General features: G+C 42.3%; 1 pseudogene; it reads left to right on the forward strand.

The window, feature by feature from the left end:
- Window positions 1-4,608: 4,608 nt before the first annotated feature.
- Window positions 4,609-5,739, forward strand: LOC102862399 (annotated as a pseudogene).
- The last annotated feature ends 142 nt before the right edge of the window (window positions 5,740-5,881 follow it).

Raw genomic sequence — 5,881 nt, forward strand, 5'->3', positions numbered from 1 at the left:
CCCAGGGAGTCCTACAGCCAGCAGGTCAGCTGTGACTCACAGCGACACTCAATGATTCCAAGGCCATAAAGTTTTTCAGAAGGAGACAGCCCCTCTTTCTCCTGCCTGGTAGATCTGAACTGCCAATCTTAGTCAGTAGTTCGTCGTTTTATGTACTATGCCACCAGAAACCTATAACTTGAATAAAATTATACATAAAAAAGATAGTATCATGACCAAGTGGAATTTATCAGAGGAATGCAAGACTGATCTAATAATAATCAAAACTAATTGATCTAATACTTAAAACAAGACCTATATATACATATAAAATATCAAAACAAAATAAAGAAGAGAAACAATATAGTCTTTTCCACAAGTAAGAGAAAAATTAAAAAGTAATTGACAACATTTTCAACCTGGAAATACAGAGTATTTCCACAATTTTATAAAAAGCATCAACAGAGCTCCTAGAATTAAAATTATATTTAATGGCAGAATTCTTCAGATGACACAACCTTACTTGCTGAAACTGAATAGGGCCTCAAACATTCGCTGCAGAGGGTCAGGGACTGTAGTCTTCAATATAAATTGAAGTTCAACATCAAGAAAACTAAGATTCTCACCACCGACAGAGGAAAACTGACAGATGGAGAAGAGATTGAGATTGTTAACAATTTTAGCTTGCTCGGTTCCACAATCAACACTCTTGGCACCAGCAGTCAGGAAATCAAAAGATGAATTGCATTAGAAAAATCTGCTGTCACGGACCTCTCCAGAATGCTGAAGAGCAAGGATGTCACTAGAGAGATTAAGGGGTACCTAATACAGATCATGGTATTCACAATTACTTGCTATGCATCAGAGAGCTGGACAATGACCAAAGATAACAGAAGGTTTGATGCCTTTGAGCTGTGGTGCTGGAGACAAGTATTGAACATACCATAGACCGCCAAAAGAACTAATAGGCCTGTCTTGGAGAGGGTAAAGCCAAGCTGCTCCTTGGAGACAAGGATTTTGAGACTCCATCTCACATACTTTGGGCATGTATCCAGGAGGGACCAGTCTTTAGAAAGGGGTACCATGCTTAGAAGGTTGGAGGGACAGCACAGGAGAGGAAGATCCTGAATGACACAGATTGACACAATAACTAATGAGGGTAGGTGTATTAGCAATAGTGAGATTGGCTCAAGATCGAGCAGAGTACACAGGTATTGTGCATAGGGTCACTATGAGCCAAAGCACAACCACAATGGCAAAATATCAAACATTCAGCCATTAAAATCAGGAAAAAGGAATACATAAACTCACTATTTCTATTAAGCATTGTAATAAAGCAAGCAAAGACACAAAGAATGGCAAAGAAACACTGCATATTTACAGACAGTATGATATTTACATTGTAACATATTTTTTAAAAACTTTTAAAGATTAATAAAGTAAATCTAGCATAATCACATGGCACAAGGGCACATGAAACATCTACCAACTAGATGTCTATGTACTAAAACAAAAGATTGGAAAACAAAATTTTATAAAATATTACTTAGAATAGATAGCATCAAAACCCATAAACTACTTACCAAAAAAGTATTTAACAAAAAATGTCCAAGATCCACACATCAAAAACAAAACAAAAAATCAGCAGAAATGAAATGTATCATTAAATACAGAGATATATTGATACTTAGTATGGAAGTCTTAGAGTTGATTCTAAAATAATTCTAGATGCACAATAAAAGGACTTAGGATATTCAAAATCGCCTTTAAATATTTGGGACTTTAAGGCCTTTGGAGAAGGAGGCAAATGGATAGGTTTTTACTATTCACCAAAGGTCTGGAGGTTCAAGTCCACCCAAGACACCTCAAAGGAAAGGCTTGGAGAGTAACTTCTAAAAAAGTCAGTGATGGAACACAGTTCTACTCTGACATATATCATGTCACCATGAGTTAATGCCACCATGAGTTCAATGACAACTTGATTCGTTTAGGGGGGGGTGGTTGTTGTTGTTATTGATTGCCATCAACTTGAGAAAAACTCATAACAATCCTATGAACAAAAGACCTGAAGCCTTTTGATAACTATCTTTTCTCAAAGTTCAGAGTTCCCAGAGGCATATTGTTTAGGAGGTGGATGCCACTCCTGCTTACAAACCTGTCTTAAACTGGGAGCTCCACCAAACACTGTCCACCATGGGTAACGGTTATGCTATCTGACACCCCAATGACACAAGGTCCAGCATCACAGCAACCCCAGGTTACCTCAGTACAGCATACTGACAGAAGAGTGCTGTACCACTTAGAAGAATGTTCCTCCAAAACATAGTAACAACTGACTTTTAAATACAAAGGCCCTCTTCAAAATCTTATTGACGCTAAACAAGAGGCTTAAATTAAAAAAACAACCAATATAGTATGTTGTTGTCCTTATGTGCCACTGAGTCACCTTCAACGTATAGTGACCCTATATGTACAGCAGCTCTGAATCCTTTCCTGTCCTGAGCCAGTCTCACCAATTCTGACACACCAACTCCCACTGCCCAGTCACTCTATCAATCCATTCACCTGGAGTCTTCCTCTTTTGCACTGTCCCTCCACCCTTATGAGCATGACTTCCAAAGACGAGTCTCTCCTGACCAAGTGCCCAAAGTATGTGACATGGAGCTTCAAAATCCTAGCCTCTAAAAAGAGACCTGATTTAACTCTCTCCAAGACAGACTGTTTGCTTTCCTGACAGTCCATGGCACTTTAAGGTTTTATTTTTTTGGTTGGTTGGTCTTGTTGGATTGATGTGTAAAGAGTTCTCAGGACTGCAGTAATCAAGAATGTACTACACATCCACCAGAATGGCTAAAATTAAAAACAAACCAAAAGATCCTGATACCTCCAAAATGGTGATGCAGATAGATGTAGAACCACCAGAATTCTCACTCACTGTTGGAGGAAAAGTAAAATAGTATAACTAATTTAGAAATGTTTCATAGTCTTTCTTTGTAAAACTATGAATTATTGTTGTTAGGTACCTTCAAGTCAAGTATTACTCATAGTGACCCTATGAACAACAGATCTGACCCTTTCCTATCCTTTGTCCATCCTCACCTCTGACATATTTGAGCCTATTGCTATAGTTACTGTGTCAGTCCATCTTGTTGAAAGTTGTCCTCTCTTTTGCTGACCTTCTATTTTCCAAGCATAACGTTCCTTCCCACAGAACAACCCCCTTCTAAGACTTTACACAAAGCATGTGAGGCAAAGCTTTGCTATCCTTGTCTCTAAGGAACACTCTGGCTCCACTTTCTCCAAGGTACCACCCAGCAATTCCTTTCCTAGGTGTTTGTTCAAGAGAAATGAAAATGCATGCCACTCAGAAATGATAAAATTTCACAGTATTTTTCTGGATGTTGTGGATGATGATGATGATGATAATGAACAACAGATCTGAACCTTGCCCTATCCTGTACCATTCACATTATTTTTATATCCTCAACCATGGGCTAGATGTTTTACAATAAGAGAACAGATAAATAAATTTTAGTATAGTCATAAAATGGAAAAAAATATATAACACTATCAGCCTCAAAAATATTATGCAGAATGAAGAAGCCTTAATGTAAAGAGTTTATTGCTAAGCACATGGCTTCATTCTAAATAGGTCTATACAGGAAGTAGCTAAGAGAATATGCCATCCCCTTTCCCTTATGAATCACGGTGAAGTCTCTCTCAGGGAGGAGTGATAGGGAATGGCAAAGGACACACTGACAAAGGAGATTAAACAGAACTGGCTTTGACAAGCACTGTGGCAATTGGACAATTAAAACAGACATTCGGAGGGCGGGGGAAGAAGAACAAACTGGGGAAGAGGGTAGAGAGAATGGTACAGCAATGAAGGATTAAAACAGACATTCGGAGGGCGGGGGAAGAAGAACAAACTGGGGAAGAGGGTAGAGAGAATGGTACAGCAATGAAGGAATGAAAACCCAAAATCCCTGTAAATGTTCATTAATACCAATAAAATTTAATAATTCAAAAAATAGGTCTATAAATCCAATACAGTTCCAGCTAAAATTGTAAACCATTTTCATGAAAAACAGATTCTAAAATGTATAGACATGGATGAGAAAAGGTCTAAAAATGGTAAAGGCAACAGGAACAGAGAAAAGGTAACTGGACTTGGTCTACCAGACACGAAGACAGAACCCAGCTGCAAAGACCAGTTCAGCAGATGCAGTTCCTACACTCTGGAACAAAACAGGCACATGTATGGGAATGTCGCATATGCAGGTGACCCAGATTAGGGAAGAGAGGTGTCACTTCAAGGAAGGGTGGGACAAACATACTTACCCATCTTAAAAAAAAAAAGTGTGTGTGTGTGTGTGTGTGTGTGTGTGTGTGTTTGTACTGAATTAGATCCTGAACTCACCATATCTACAATAAAACATATGCTCAGTAGTTTCAAAATACAAATATGGAAAAAAATCTCTTTTAAATAAAGTAAGAGAATGTTATATGACCTCTGAGTTAGAAAGTATTTCTTAAATAATGCACCAACAGCCGACACTTCGTCCGACCCGCAGCACAGGCCCCTTCGCACGGTCACCGCCGCCGGTTCACACCTGCCACCCCCAGCTCACCATGGATGATGACATTGCTGCGCTCGTGGTCGACAACGGCTCCGGCATGTGCAAGGCCGGCTTCGCGGGCGACGACGCCCCCTGGGCTGTCTTTCCCCTCCATCGTGGGGCGCCCTCGGCACCAGGGCGTGATGGTGAGCATGGGCCAGAAGGACTCCTACGTGGGGGACGAAGCCCAGAGCAAGAGAGGCATCCTGACCCTCAAGTACCCCCTATCGAGCATGGCATTGTCACCAACTGGGACGACATGGAGAAGATCTGGCACCACACCTTCTACAACGAGCTGCGTGTGGCCCCCGAAGAGCACCCTTTGCTGCTGACGGAGGTCCCCCTGAGCCCCCAGGCTAACCGGGAGAAAATGACCCAGATCATGTTCGAAACCTTCAACACCCCTGCCATGTACGTCGCCATCCAGGCCGTGCTGTCTCTGTATGCCTCTGGCCGAACCACTGGCATTGTGATGGATTCCGGCAATGGGGTCACCCACACTGTGCCCATCTATGAGGGGTACGCCCTCCCCCATGCCATCCTGCGTCTGGACCTGGCTGGCCAGGACCTGACGGACTACCTCATGAAGATCCTCACCCAGCGATGCTACAGCTTCACCACCACGGCTGAGCAGGAAATTGTGCGTGACATCAAGGAGAAACTCTGTTACGCTGCCCTGGACTTCGAGAAGGAGATGGCCACGGCGGCTTCCTCTTCCTCCTTGGAGAAGAGCTACGAGCTGCCCGATGGGCAGGTCATCACCATCGGCAATGAGCATTTCCGATGTCCCGAGGTACTATTCCAGCCCTCCTTCCTGGGCATGGAGTCTTGTGGCATCCATGAAACTACCTGCAACTCCATCATGAAGTGTGATGTTGACATCCGCAAGGACCTCTACGCCAACACAGTGCTGTCTGGCAGGACCATGTACTCAGGCATCGCGGACAGGATGCTGAAGGAGATCGCAGCGCTGGCCCCCAGCACGATGAAGATCAAGATCATCGCTCCCCCTGAGCGCAAATACTCCATGTGGATCGGCGGCTCCATCCTGGCCTCCCTGTCCACCTTACAGCAGATGTGGATCAGCAAGCAGGAGTACTACGAGTCTGGCCCCTCCATCATCCACCGCAAATGCTTCTAGGCGGACTGTTTAGTTGCGTTACACCCTTTCTTGATAAAAAAACCTAACTTGCACAGAAAAAAAAAAACAAACTAGGATGAGAAATGGCATGGCTTTATTTTACTTTTTTGTTTCTTTTTTTAAATTTTTAATTTTTTTTTTT

The sequence above is a fragment of the Elephantulus edwardii genome, unplaced genomic scaffold (assembly GCF_000299155.1).
Source record: "Elephantulus edwardii isolate Elephantulus edwardi_28Jun2011 unplaced genomic scaffold, EleEdw1.0 scaffold00292, whole genome shotgun sequence".
Classification (NCBI taxonomy): Eukaryota; Metazoa; Chordata; class Mammalia; order Macroscelidea; family Macroscelididae; genus Elephantulus; species Elephantulus edwardii.